Raw genomic sequence first — 14,495 nt, forward strand, 5'->3', positions numbered from 1 at the left:
ATGTATTTTATTGATTTTTTTCACAGAGGGGAAGGGAGAGGAATAGAGAGTTAAAACATCGATGAGAGAGAAACATCAATCAGCTGCCTCCTGCACACCCCCACTGAGATGTGCCCGCAAGGTACATGCCCTTGACCGGAATCGAACCTAGGACCCTTCAGTCCACAGGCCAATGCTCTATCCACTGAGCCAAACTGGTTAGGGCCCCCCACTTCTTTTTTTTTTAGATTATCCACATTTGTAGATATGGCATTAATTCATTTTTCCATTGATTTTTAGAGAGAGTGGAAGGGAGAGGGATAGAGAGAGAGAAACATCAATGTAAGAAACATCCCTTCAATTGCCTTCCTTAGGAGCCCTGACCAGGGATCCAACTTGAAACCCAGGTATGTGCCAGGTATGTTCCCTGACCTGGAATCGAACCTGCAACCTTTCCATGCTCAGGACCACGCTCACGCTCAGCCAACCTATCAACTTCAGCCTGGATCTTATACAATTTCTGGAATTTTACTTCAATTAATTCTTGCAAAGTCTGTGGTTTAGGTAATATTCACATTTTGCTGATGAGAAAAAAAACAACCAAGCTCTTCATTTTAAGACATTATTCTTCCCTCATTGCTGTGTTTTCCTGCCAGCCCTAGAAAGGCTCTCTCTCTCTCTCTCTCTCTCTCTCTCTCTCTCTCTCTCTCTCTCTCTCTTTTACTGCAGCACTTATTTTCCTCACAATGACGTGTTGCTGGGGCCTAATGTTCTCACGTGACAGTAGAAAATTTGTCATTTCTTCAAGAATCGTGTACAAAAACCTTACATAAATTAAAAGGATGAAGATTTACAGGTGAAAATGCAAACTGTTTTCCAACTCAAGGCAAGTAACAGCCCAGGTGTTCTGGCAGGAACATCAACTAAGAAAGGAAAGTGGGCCCCAACGCTCAGACCCTCCCAACCCCACCCCGTTGGATGGCAGGGCAGAATGGTAACGGTGCAGGGGGCAAGGCTGTGCCAAACTCAAGAGCGCCTGGAAAGGGCAGCTCCCAGAGGCCAGTGTCCTGCACACATGAGGCCCTGCGGGCTCCTGGGGCCACTGGGTTTCTCCTGCAGAAACATGTTCTCGTCTCGGCCACCAAGTGACCGACGCGTATACAGGGGTTTAAATGAAAGGTATGTACAGGGCATTAAACATGTACCAAGGGAACAGGTAACTTGAATACAGGTCAACATCAGCAACCAGGTCTACAATCCAGTGCTGAGCTCAGATACAGGCTTCAAGGACAATTTCTTTTTGAAGGCGCGTTCCAGTTTCGGGCCGGCATGAGGTGTGCCTTTGCCAGGGTAAATGGAGACTCATCCACTCATGCAGCAAATGCTACGCAACTGCCCGAAGTATCATTTGTGGTAGATGATGGAGGGGCCCAACTCGTCGTACTCCTGTTTGCTGATCCACATCTGCTGGAAGGTGACAGCGAGGCCAGGATGGAGCCGCCAATCCACACTGAGTACTTGCGCTCTGGCAGGGCGATGATCTTGATCTTCATTGTGCTTGGGGCCAGGGCCATGATCTCCTTCTGCATCCTGTCCGCGATGCCCGGGTCCATGGTGGTTCTGCCAGACAGCACCGTGTTGGCATAGAGGTCCTTCCGGATGTTCACGTCACACTTCATGATGGAGTTGACGGTGGTCTCACGGATGCCGCAGGACTCCATGCCCAGGAAAGAGGGCTGGAAGAGTGCGTCTGGATACCGGAACCGCTCATTGCCGATGGTGATCACCTACCCGTCAGGCAGCTCATAGCTCTTCTCCAGGGAGGAGGAGGACACGGCTGTGGCCATCTCCTGCTCCAAGTCCAGGGTGACATAGCACAACTTCTTGATAGCGTGCATGATCTCCCACTCCGCCCTGGTGGTGAAGCTGTAGCCCCGCTCCGTGAGGATCTTCATGAGGTAGTTGGTCAGGTCCCGGCCTGCCAGGTCCAGATGCAGGATGGTGTGTGTGTGGGGGGCGTAGCCCTCGTAGATGGGCACCGTGTGCGTGACCCCATCCCCAGAGTCAGTGCGGCCAGAGGCTTACAGGGACAGCACGGCCTGGATGGCCACGTACATGGCGGGAGTGTTGAAGGTCTCGAACATGATCTGGGCCATCTTCTCACGGTTGGCCTTGAGGTTCAGAGGGGTCTCGGTCAGCAGCACCGGGTGCTCCTCGGGGGTCACGCAAGCTCGTTGTAGAAAGTGTGATGCCAGATCTCCATGTCGTCCCAGTTGGTGACGATGCCGTGCTAGATGGGGTACTTGAGGGTCAGGATGGCGCTCTTGCTCTGGGCCTCGTCGCCCACGTAGCTGTCCTTCTGCCCCATGCCCACCATGATGCCCTGGTGACGGGGGGCGCCCGACAATGGACGGGAACATGGCCTGGGGGGCATCATCCCCAGCGAAGCCAGCCTTGCACATGCAGGAGCCATTGTCGATGACCAGTGCGGCGATCTATTCTTCCATGGCCACCTGGGAGGGCGGCGTGGTGCAGAGAGCGAGAGCTGGCAGCTGCAGCGACTGAGCCCTAGAAAGGCTCTTGACAGCGGTTTCACTGGGTATTCAGAGTCAGAAGCATTCTGCTCACCACTACCCTCTCCAAAGCCTCCTCTGCACTGGTACTGAGGCTGTCCTGGAGGGCGCAGAGGCTAGGTAACTGAGACAACGACAGGATTTGGACCACTGGAGCCACCGTATCTGCCTGTCCTCTCTCAGCCTTTTTCCGTGGTGCTGGCAAGGTGGGCCAGAGGCTTCTGTCTGCACCAGCTTCGGGACAGGCCAAGGTTTGCAGCACTAGCTCTTTGGACACCGAAAGGGCTGCAGTCGCTCCCTCTCCCAAGCCTCTGTCGCCCCGGAGGTTATAGGGCTGCCCTGAAAGTTCTCTGCATGCCTCCAGTCCGTGGCAAACATGGCAGTGGACTCAGCGATGGAACTGCTATTTTTAGATACTTTTAAACACCCCACCGCTGAGGTAAGACTTTGCTTCTTGATTCTGACTCTGCTTCTCGACGGTGGGACATGTACAAAAAATCCTTAGGCATGCTTCCACTTTCCCTCCTGCCGGTGGTCTTAAATGCCGCATGTATACACCCCCTCCCCCCAGCTGGGTGTGGGCACCAGGTGGCCAAGACATTTCTCTGCCTTATCTTAGGCTCCTGCATCTTTGGTTGAGTTGGCTGTTCTGCTTGTGTTGCTCCTCTGCCCCTTTACCCCCATCAACTTTGAGCCTTGAAAATATCTTGGTTCTCAGGTTTAGCTCAGGTGGTGTTTGGGAGGGTCTCAGACTGCCTGTGTTTGACAGCAGTTCCGGAGACCAAGCAGGTCACGATGGCTTCGTGATTCCTAGATCCCTTCTACCAGGTCCTTTTTCTAAAGGGAGTTAGGTTGCCCAGATGTGACACCCATTCGGTTTAGGATTCACCCATTAGGACATGACATATTTGCATGGACATATTTGAACGGCTTTTGCGTGGAGGATACCTGCGAGGAGGGGAATCAGCAATGAAAGGAACCAATGGTGGATTTGGAACCCCCAGACAGGGAACCTCACTCACTCCCTGCATGTCTCCCCACTGCACTCCCTGCATGTCTCCCTCAGTGGCCGGCCTGGGCATGCATGAGGCTTGGCTTCCTTTGTCGCCGGGCGACGAAGGAAGCCAAGCCTCCCGCCCTCTCCACTGGCTCCATGGCTCCGGCAGACGTTGCCATCTTTGTGGCTATGGGCGCCGCCATATTTTGACATGGAGTGATGGTTAATTTGCATATTACCCTTTTATTAGATAGGATATATATATATTAGAAGATTAGAAGCCTGGTGCATGAATTTGTGCATGGGTGGGGTCCGGCCAGCCTGGCTAAGGGGAGGGGACATGGGCGGTTGGCCAGCCTGCCTGCTGAGCGAACTCCTGGTCGAGGGGACAATTTGCATATTATATACAGGCCTAGAGGCCCGGTGCACAAAATTTGTGCACGGTGGGGGAGGGGGTCTCTCAGCCCGGCTTGCACTCTCTCCAATTTGGGACCCCTCGGGGGATGTCCGACTGCCAGTTTAGGCCCGATCCCACGGTCTGACATCCCTCTCGCAATCCAGGACCACTGGCTCCTAACCGCTCGCCTGCCTGCTTGATCACCCCAAACCACTCTGCCTGCCAGCCTGATCTCCCCTATTCACTCTGCCTGCTGGCCTGATCGCCCCTAACTGCCTTCGCCTGCCGGCCTGATCGCCCCTAACCCCCTTCGCCTGCTGGTCTGATCGCCCCCAACTGCCCTTCCCTGACAGCCTGATCACCCCCAACTGACCCCCCTGCCGGCCTCATTGCCCCCAACTGCTCCCCTGTGTGGACCTGATTGCCCCCAACTGCCCCCTCTGCTGGCCTGATCGCCCCTAACCACCTTTGCCTCGGCCCCGCCACCATGGCTTTGTCTGGAAGGACGTCCGGAAGGTCTCTGGAAGGTCTTGCTTGGCAATGATATGCATACCAGAGTCTTAAACTGGTCTAATTAGCATATTACTCTTTTATTAGTATAGATGTTACCTCAATAAATTTAATAAAAATTGTCTGCAAATTATGCTTACACTGGAAGTGAACCACTTGTCAATTTTATTTTAATCATTACTATTGGTGTACCCTGTAGGTGTAAAATTTGGCTTCCACACTGTCAGTATTTCTTGGGGGCCAGACTTCAGAGACTTCATAGATAGTTCTGAGGTCTTTGGCCTTGCTCTGAAGTTACTGGTTGCCCAAGTTATCACTTGAGGTGGTGAATTTTTCTACATTGTCTTGGTCTTTTTCTGGATCATTTTTATTCTGTTCCTTATTTGGCCTGTGATAATGGCCACATATTGTTGGCTTTATAGCTTTTATAGGTTTTCTTGAAGGGGTAGGAATTTTTGGAAAGGCTCCTTTCCTTGAACTCCCTTAAAGACATCTTTTCACCACCATGGATGTTTTTAGTACCTGGAAGGACAACAGAGTGAGCGCAGGACATTGGTTTGTGGAGAAATGGCTGGGATGAAAGGGAAAAAAGTCTTCATGAGAAAAAGTATGCATTGAGGATGGAATCTTCCAGGCAAGACCAGGGAGTCTTGGGGATATGCCACTAAAGAAGAGGAGGAGAAGTTTGGGTGTGGTCCTTTCATCCTGGACACTGGACCTGAGTTATCAGGGCTTCTTTCTCTTTTACCTTCTTTTGGTGAGTGGGGTTGGTTGTTACATAACTGTGCTAGGAGTTTGTGGTTCCCTGGTCATCTTCACCATGTCATAATTTCCCAGGGCCCTACCCCAGGCCTCCTGAACATATGCTTTTCTCTAGAACAATGAGGGCCACACTCCCTAGGCTCTAATCAATCAGGAAGCTTCTCCTCCAGCTAATGGTAGCTCTGGGAGAGAAACTTAGACATCACAAAGCACCATCCTGACACTTCCATGGGGAGGGGTGAGAAGGCCAAGATGCTTTGGTAAGAGAAAGGAGGCATTTCTTTAGCACTCCTAAGCCTTCTCAAACCTATTGACCCCATGTTCAATTCTGATGGGTCACATGGTAGGGAGATGATGCTTCCTCCAAACGTTTCCCTAGGCCACCCATTTCAGTGGTTCATTGTTCTTTCTCATCCTTCACCATTAGCTAGTTTTCATAAGATATACCTAAAATCTTTTCAAGGTAATGTGACTGTCTCTGTGGAGATGTGAATCATCCTGCTTCCCTAGTACAGGTTGCTCTTATACACCTTGAAAACCATTCACTTCTTGGCTACTACCAGAGAAATTTTCCATCTCACCCCCCCCCCCCTTTTCCACTGTCCATCTAGCTCTCCCCAGCTTTCTGTTTTCAAAGTTGAAATCATTGCCTTTAGGCTGTCTAATGAATAGAGTTGCTCAACTGGTTATCTTAGCTTTGTTGAAAATCTTGGGGGTGATCATAGTAGGAATAGTATCTAGATTTGGGGTTTAACAGTATAAGGTGAATGAGGCAGGAATTTAAATTCCAGAAGTTGGGCTTCCTGTTTGTATGTTGAAAGCTGATCCTCCCCACTACCCTACCTCCTCAGGGAGCTCGGGTGGTCAGACCCTTGGTCGGAGGATTGCAGACTCAGGTTCACAGAGTACAGGAGGCCCAGGCCCTGTCAAAGTATGGATCAGGGGCAGGGCTAAAGGACCCTATGGAATCCATCTCAGCCCCTGCCATCAGGCTTTAGAATTGCTGGGTTTGGTACCGGATGTGACGTACACTGACTTCCTGCAGAGGACTCAGGGCAGTGATGCCTTTATCTGAGGACTCCGGCCTTGGTTCAACAGAGGGAGGATCCCAGGATCTGCCAGGGCTCAAGGTGAGGAACATGATGGAGGAGGGAGGGACCCTGGACCCTAGAACAGAATCATCCCATCCAGAGCGGGATGACAACAACAGGCAATTTCTGCATCCAGGTCTCAGAGACTCGGGGGCTTTGGTATAGGGAGCCGGACCTCAGATACGCAGAGGACTGGCCCAAGTCCTGCCAGAGTCAAGGTGAGAACCCCGAGGAAACACTAAAGGGACTCTGGATGCCACAACAGAGGGGACCCAAACAAGGCCCTCCCCACTGTAAGCCCTGGGAGTCCCCAGGGTGGGATGACAACAACAGGCAATTTCTGCATCTGGGTCTCAGAGACTCAGGGGCTTTGGTATAGGGAGCAGGACCTCAGATATACAGAGGACCGGCCCAAGTCCTGCCAGAGTCAACATTAGGGTGTAGTGACCCTGGATCACATAACAGAGGAGACCCCACAGAAGCCCACCTTTGCTGTCAGCCCTGGGAGTCCCCAGGGTGGGATGACCACACACAGTGTTTCCTGACTTCCACAAACAGGTCTGAGAGATCCTGGGAACATGGTATTAGGAAAGGGCCTCTGGTCCACAGAGGGGAGGGCCCAGGTCCTGCTGGAGTCAACCGCCGAGGCAGCGGGCTGCCCAGGCTGGAGGCTAATGACCTCACCATGCCCACCTCACCCCGCCCCACCCTGCCCACCCCCCGCCTGGCATTCGGTTGAGCCTTCACTTGTTTTGGACGTTATGGACCCTGGCTCTTTATATATATACTAGAGGCCCCGGTGCACGACATTCGTGCACTGGGGGGTAGAGGGGTTCCCTCTGCCCAGCCTGTGCCCTCTCGCAGTCCAGGACCCCTCAGGGGATGTCCCTAGCACTGCCGTGGAGGCAGGAGGGGCTCCCACCACCATCCCTGTGCTCGCCAGCCATGAGGCCAGCTTCTGGCTGAGCAGCACTCCCCCTGTGGGAGTGCACTGACCACCAGGGGGCAGCTCCTGCTTGAGCGTCTGCCCCCTGGTGGTCAGTGTGCATCATAGTGACTGGTCATTCCACTGTTTGGGCAATTTGCATATTAGCCTTTTATTATATAGGATGTAGATATACACTGAGTGGCCAGATTATTATGCGTTCAGAGATCATAATAATCTGGCCACTCGGTGTATACATGCAATTGAATAGTATTCAGCCTTAAAAAAAGAGATCCTATTATATGCTACAACTTGGATGAATGTTGAAGATAGACATCATGCTAAGTTAAATAAGTCAGTCACTGAAAGACAAATACTACATGATTCTCCCTCTGTGAGGTATCTAAAGTAGTCAAACTCATAGAAGGAGAAAGTAGAATGGTGGTTGCTGGGGGAAGGGAGAAAGGAGTTTGCTGTTCGGTGGTTATAGAGTTTCCACCATGCAAGATGATAACATTCTAGAGACCTGCTGTACATCAATGTGCATATTGTTAGCAATACTGTACTTAACATGTTAAGAGGATTGATTTCATGTTGTGTGTTTTTTTAACTGCATTGTTGTTTTTTTAAATTTATTTATTTTATTTTTTTATTTTTTAAAGTATTAGAAAGTGGTACATAGGTCTCCTTTTGTTCCCCATTGACCTTCCCCCAGCATCCCCTACCCCTGGCACATGCCCTCACCACCCCCCCCCCCCAGTGTCTTGCATCCATTGGTTATGCTTATATGCATGCATACAAGTCCTTCAGTTGATCTCTTACTCCCCCCGCCCCCCCCCCCCGCAATCCTCCCCAGCCTTCCTGCTGTAATTTGACAGTCTGCTCGATGCTTCTCTGCCTTTGTATCTGTCTTTTTGTTCATCAGGTTATAATGTTCTTTATTATCCATAAATGAGTGAGATCACCTGGTATTTTTCTTTCACTGACTGGCTTATTTCACTTAGCATAATGCTCTCCAGTTCCATCCATGCTGCTGCAAATGGTAAGAATTCCTTCTTTTTTATAGCAGCATAGTACTCCATTGTATAGAGTACCACAGTTTTCTAATCCACTCATCTGCTCATGGGCATTTAGGCTGTTTCCAATCTTAGCTAATGTAAATTGTGCTGCTATGAACATAGGGGTGCACATATCCTTTCTGATTGGTGTTTCTTTTTTGGGGGATATATTCCTAGAAGTGGTATTACTGGGTCAAATGGCAGTTCCATTTTTAAATTTTTGAGGAAACACCATACTGTTTTCCACAATGACTGCGTCAATCTGCATTCCCACTAGCAGTGAAGGAGGGTTCCTTTTTCTCTGCATCCTCAACCAGCACTTGTCATTTGTTGATTTGTTGATGATAGCCATTCTGACAGGTGTGAGGTGGTACCTCATTGTTGTTTTGATTTGCATCTCTTGGATGATTAGTGACTTTGAGCATGTTTTCATATGTCTCTTGGCTTTATGAATGTCCTTTTTTGAAAAGTGTCTATTTAGGTCCTTTGCCCATTTTTTGATTGGATTGTTTATCTTCCTTTTGTTAAGTTGTATGAGTTCTCTGTAAATGTTGGATATTAAACCCTTATTGGAGATAACATTGGCAAATATGTTCTCCCAGCAGTGGGCTTTCTTGTTGTTTTGTTGATGGTTTCTTTTGCTGTGCAAAAGCTTTTTATTTTGATGTAGTCCCATTTGTTTATTTTCTCCTTAGTCTCTCTTGCCCTAGGATCTGTGTCTGTAAAGATATTGCTATGACATATGTCTGCAATTTTTCTGCCTATGGAGTCATGTTGTGTTTTTTTACCACAATAAAAATAGGGCTATTTATTGAAACAAAAATTCATTTCCTTTGAAAATCATCATAAAATACATTGTTGTGTAATCAAGGAAACATAGATAAGCCTCTGTCTGTAAGATATGGGGATCATGCGCCTTAGTTAGGATACTTGAAGGCACTGTAGGGTTTCCAGTGTTAAGCCTAAATAGAGACTATTGGAAACTTTCTTAGTATTAGTGGCATTTAGGCTACCATATTTGAGTTTGTTTCAAGTGTAAACATGTTGACTGAAGCAGGAAGGTTCTTACCTTGATATTTCCGTGGGGGATTTTGAAAGTTACTTAGACAGCTGGAAATGTAATCATACTAATGAATATCTTCACTGAAATAAATTCAGGTGGGCATAACTATAGCGGGGATGATACTGATGATAGACTCTTAGAATGACCACAGAAGTTGTCACTGAATTGTCAAATAAAGCCATGAAAAATAACCAGATTTTAACAAGTTCTAAGTTAAAATCTATAATGATTGCACTGTCCCAGGATAGGATGATAGGAATATTGGACTCTGCTAAGTTTAAAGTTTTTTTATGGCCAAGCAGAAGATCTTTTGAGAGCCAAGGAAATGACAACAATCTAAAGTAGAGATCAATCACCCAGTTTGTACTTGTAGACTTCTTTATATATTATGAATCCAGTGATGTCTTGGACTAAGACCTCTCCCTCTGTAATTGTGAGTTAATTGACATAGCAACTATAAATAGAGTTCAAAGCACCTATTAATGTCTACAATAAAAATCCAGGCAAACACTTGACTAAAATTGTTATCCTTATTATCCTCTAGGATGCTGCGGAGGCAACAATCAAAATTATATAACATGATGAAATACTTTATAATGTCCCAAATACTATGCTTGGCTCAATATTTAGTGGAAAACAGCTTAAATTAACTGGACTGGGGTTTCTTTTCCTCACTGATTACATATCTTTTAATTTCAATAATGTCTAGAGCATGAGTAAGTACAAAGTAGAAGATGTTTTAAAATATTTAACAAAGTCAAAACCATAGTATCAATGTCATTTCATTAAAAAAATATGTACTAGTTTATATTTTACTAGAGGCCCGGTGCATGAAATTCGTGCACAGAGGGGGGTTCCTCAGCCCGGCCTGCACCCTCTCCAATCTGGAACCCCTCGGAGGATGTACGACTGCGGTTTAGGCCCACAGGGATTGGGCCCAAACCGGCAGACAGACATCCGTGTCACAATCCTGGATGACTGGCTCCTAACCACTCGCCTTCCTGCTTGCCTGATTGCCCCTAACCCCTCTGCCTGCCGGCCTGATCTCCCCTACCTTGCCCCCCTGCCTGCCTGATCACCCCTAACCTCTCTGCCTGCCTACCTGATTGCCCCTAACTGCCTCTGCCTGCCTGCCTGATTGCCCCTAACTACCCTCCCCTGCTGGCCTGATCTCACCTCTAACTGCTCTCTCCTGCCGGCCTGATCACCCCTAACTGCCTCTGCCTGCCTGATCGCCCTTAACTGCCCACCCCTGCCGGCCTGATCTCGCCCCCAACTGCCCTCCCCTGCCTGATCTCACCCCCAACTGCCCTCCCCTGCCAGCCTGATTGCCCCTAACTGCCTCTGCCTCGGCCCCCACCACCATGGCTTTGTCCGGAAGGAAGTCGGATGTCTGGAAGATGGCCAGTAGACCCGGTCTAATTAGCATATTACCTTTTATTAATATAGATAGATTATATAGGATATGATTGCTTAAATGTGGGGGCGGGAAGCCTTTTTCACCAGGAGAAGATGCTCTTGGTAGACAAAAGCACATAATCCCTATATCTGGACTGATAGCCAGCCATATGCACTATACTGCCAAACCGGTCACTAAAAAATTGAATTACTTTCTTACACCTTACACAAAACAGCTGTTGCCCTTAAAACCCCTCCTCAGCCCAGACCTTAGGTTCTGCCTTCGCAGTTCACCAAGATTTGGTTCTGATTGGTTGGTTTCTATGCCAGTCAGCGTCAAAAGCCCTGCCTCCTAGGCAGCCATTGGCTCCTCGCACTTCACCCAGATTTGGTTCTGATTGGTCGGTTTCTATGCCAGTCAGCATCTCCGGGCCTATCTCCGGGTCTGATCATAGAGGCAGGGCTGATCAACAGCTGCCCAGTCTGCTGGCGAGTGGACTGAATTGCTGACCTCTGGGGGAGAGAGAGAGAGGTTTGGCTGCTAGCAAGGCCGGGAGAGAGAAGCAGGGTGATCAGACAGTCCACGGCTGATCAGCCCCGCCTCTCTCTCTCTCTGTCTGAGAGGTCAGCACTTCAGCCCACTCTCCTGCTGTGCATGCAGCCTGGCATTTGGTTCAGGCTGCTGGCGAGTGGGCTGCTGGCGAGTGGGCTGAACTGCTGACCTCTGGGAGAGACAGAGAGGCTTGGCTGCTGGTGAGGCCCAGAGAGAGAAGCAGGGTCTGATCACCCTGCTTCTCTCTCTGGGCCTCGCCAGCAGCCACTGCTGCTGCTGATCGGCCCTGCCTCTCTCTCTCTCTCTGAGAGGTCAGCAGTTCAGCCTGCTAGACTGCTGCGCACGCAGCCTGGCGTTCGGTGGAGTCTCCAATCATTGTGGATGTTACGATCCTGGCTCTTTATATATATAGATAATTCTGTAATATTAAAAAAAAATATTTAGCCTATTAGAATAAAGAAAATATCCAGTCTTAAAATTTGGAGTTGAGCAATTATTTAATTTTTTAAGTTTATATATAGAATTTGATTGTTTAAGAGTATATATTCCAAAAAAATTAATTTGAAATTTTAAAGCTATATTAATTAAAGTGATTAGGTGCTCAAATAGTTGATATACTTAAAAGTGAAATAAAAAAATCTGAACATTTAATGAAGTTATAATGTTTAAGATGATTTAATGAATTTGTTTGTGGTAGCAATATTAGTTAAAGGTCTCTTAAAAGCAATCACTAAACTTGGCTAGGAAATGGGATTTTCAAGCTAAACAAAATAAATGATAGACAAACTAGGTTCTTGAAGTTGAACATCAAATTCAACATTACTTGGTTAAGCATAAAAAAAACAACACCTCCAAATGATCTTTTCTGCATTTAAAAATTATGCTCAAGAATTTTCAAAACCTCATATATACTATAGCTTATTTTTGAGATAATGAAGTGGGATCAAAGAGAAATAAAGTGTTTTATTAAAGAGTAAAAAACTTAGCAAAGATAACTTCAGTCTATTGATGTTCAATGAATTGTGGGTGTGTTTTTTTCCAAAGACATATTTAGACATATTGAATATGGGTAATGAAGTTTGTCTATTTTAACAATTGATTATTTCAAATTGTAGCTTTTATTTCTCATGTTTATATCATAGTTCTTTGGGATTTACATGATGTTTTTCTTACTCTATTGTGGTTTCATTGTTATTTCTAATGACATTTATTTGTGGGTACACAGGAATAAATTAAACTTATACCTTTCTTAAATGGCTAGCTCAACTCCTTTTTACTGAAATATATAAAACTATTAGAATTTGAAGTGGAAGAAGAATCTGACATTAAAGGACACTAAAAGAATTTACTTAAAATTATTTAAATATCAAAAGTAATTTTTGGCAGCCTCTGATTTATTGATAGTCACATTCAAATCTATTTTGTTTGAAAGCAACTCTGCCACACTGCAGTAAATTTAGGGGTGGCCAATACCCAACCCCAACCCTTTATTAGCTGGAAACAATTTGATCGGGTAGGAGTACCTATTAAACCTTCTCAGTAGGTTTTTCCTTAGAAATTAGCATTCAGGAAAAGGGGATTATACATTTGATACCCTCTTACTAATCCAGTAGTTGGATAGTGAGTTGAAAAATTGGCTGCAACAGATACCCATGCAGACACAAGGACACATACATAGTTGGAATCATCCTATCTAATAAAAGAGTAATATGCAAATTAACCGTCACTCTGCAACAAAATGGTGGCGCCCATAGCCACAAGATGGCGACACGCAGTCCTCTCAGCCCCGCTGGAGTCGCCCAGTCCCAGGGAGGGCTTCCGCTGAGAGCCAGCAGTGTAAGTGGCCTGATGGAATGCTGCCCAGAGGCTCTCTTGACCCTTTATAAAAAACAAAAACAACTTCACTCCCCACGGAGTGATCCCACACACATACCTGCAGGCTCGGGTCTCAACCTGGGAATTTCCCACACGCCCATGGAGCTATCCCCTCCCAGCAGCAGCCCGAGGTGTCTGGCTGGGAGGCACCTGCACCCCCATGGAGTGATCCCCCCACACACACACCTATAGCCTCAGGGTCTCAATCTCAGTAGCGCCTGAGACTGGGCAAGTGATCCTGCCCCACTGGCAGCCTAGGAGAGTCCACCTTGGAACTTCCCTTGCCCCCAGTAGAGTGATTGGAGATGTGGGGAGGGGGGTATCTGGATGACGCTGCCCAGCAAACCTTTCCCATTGGGTAGAAACTTCTGACCAGGTTAGGGAGGTAAATGGGTTTTGTTTAAAATCTTTACAAACTGCAAAGGAAATGTCTGAGGTAGGGTTTCACATCGAAAGTAACTTACAACTAATTTCTAAAGGCAAACTGCGACATTGCAGTTACATTACTGGAGAATATCCTGGAGGTTGGCTCTGCAATGGCGGTGGTGGGCGCTCCCCACCCTGGTTCCTAAGCACCTCGGGCAGGGCTTGAGCCCACCCAGGAAGGACTTTTCCCCTACAGTTTTCACCAAGGCAGGGAGGTTTTGTAGACATGAATTAGAAGTGCCCACGCACAAGTCCTGAAGATGGCGGGGCGGCAGAAATGACAAAGAAACCAGGAAAAGAGCAAAACCAGAAACACCACCAATCCCAACATAGATCATCTTTTTCTTCAGATGACTGTGTGTTTCCCTCTTCTTCCTTCGTCTTCTGGAAGCAAGACAGATTCATGTACTGACGATTCTACCAATGGAAAAGTTAAGAGAAAGAGAGGACAGAAAAGGAATAAAAGAAAGGACAAAAGATGAAACATCAAGAAAAAGAAAGAGAAGGAAAAAAGGAAGAAACAACCACATGATATTACCTTTCCAAGGTCTCATGAAATTCCTGTTTAAGGAGTTTATTTTATGACACTTTTTGTTTGGGTTTACATTTTTACTGGTTTGTCAAGACCATGGCAGGTACACTGTCCTATATGTTTTTAAATATATTTTATTTTTAAATATATATTTATTTTAAATATTTTTAAATATTTTTAAAATATATTTTATTGATTTTTTACAGAGAGGAAGGAAAAGGGATAGAGAGTTAGAAACATCGATGAGAAACATCGATCAGCTGCCTCCTGCACACTCCCCATTGGGTATGTGCCCCCAACCAAGGTACATGCCCTTGACCGGAATCGAACCTGGGATTCTTGAGTCTGCAGGCTGA

At 47.0% G+C, this 14,495-nt stretch overlaps 1 pseudogene across 1 annotated transcript; it reads right to left on the reverse strand.

Moving 5' to 3' along the window:
* Nucleotides 1-1,383: 1,383 nt before the first annotated feature.
* On the reverse strand, nucleotides 1,384-2,371 carry LOC307107382 (actin, cytoplasmic 2-like; annotated as a pseudogene). Its single transcript has one exon. The product of its transcript is annotated as an actin, cytoplasmic 2-like (transcript).
* Nucleotides 2,372-14,495: the final 12,124 nt, after the last annotated feature.

This window comes from Cnephaeus nilssonii, assembly GCF_951640355.1.
Source record: "Cnephaeus nilssonii genome assembly, chromosome: 11".
NCBI classification, from domain to species: domain Eukaryota; kingdom Metazoa; phylum Chordata; class Mammalia; order Chiroptera; family Vespertilionidae; genus Cnephaeus; species Cnephaeus nilssonii.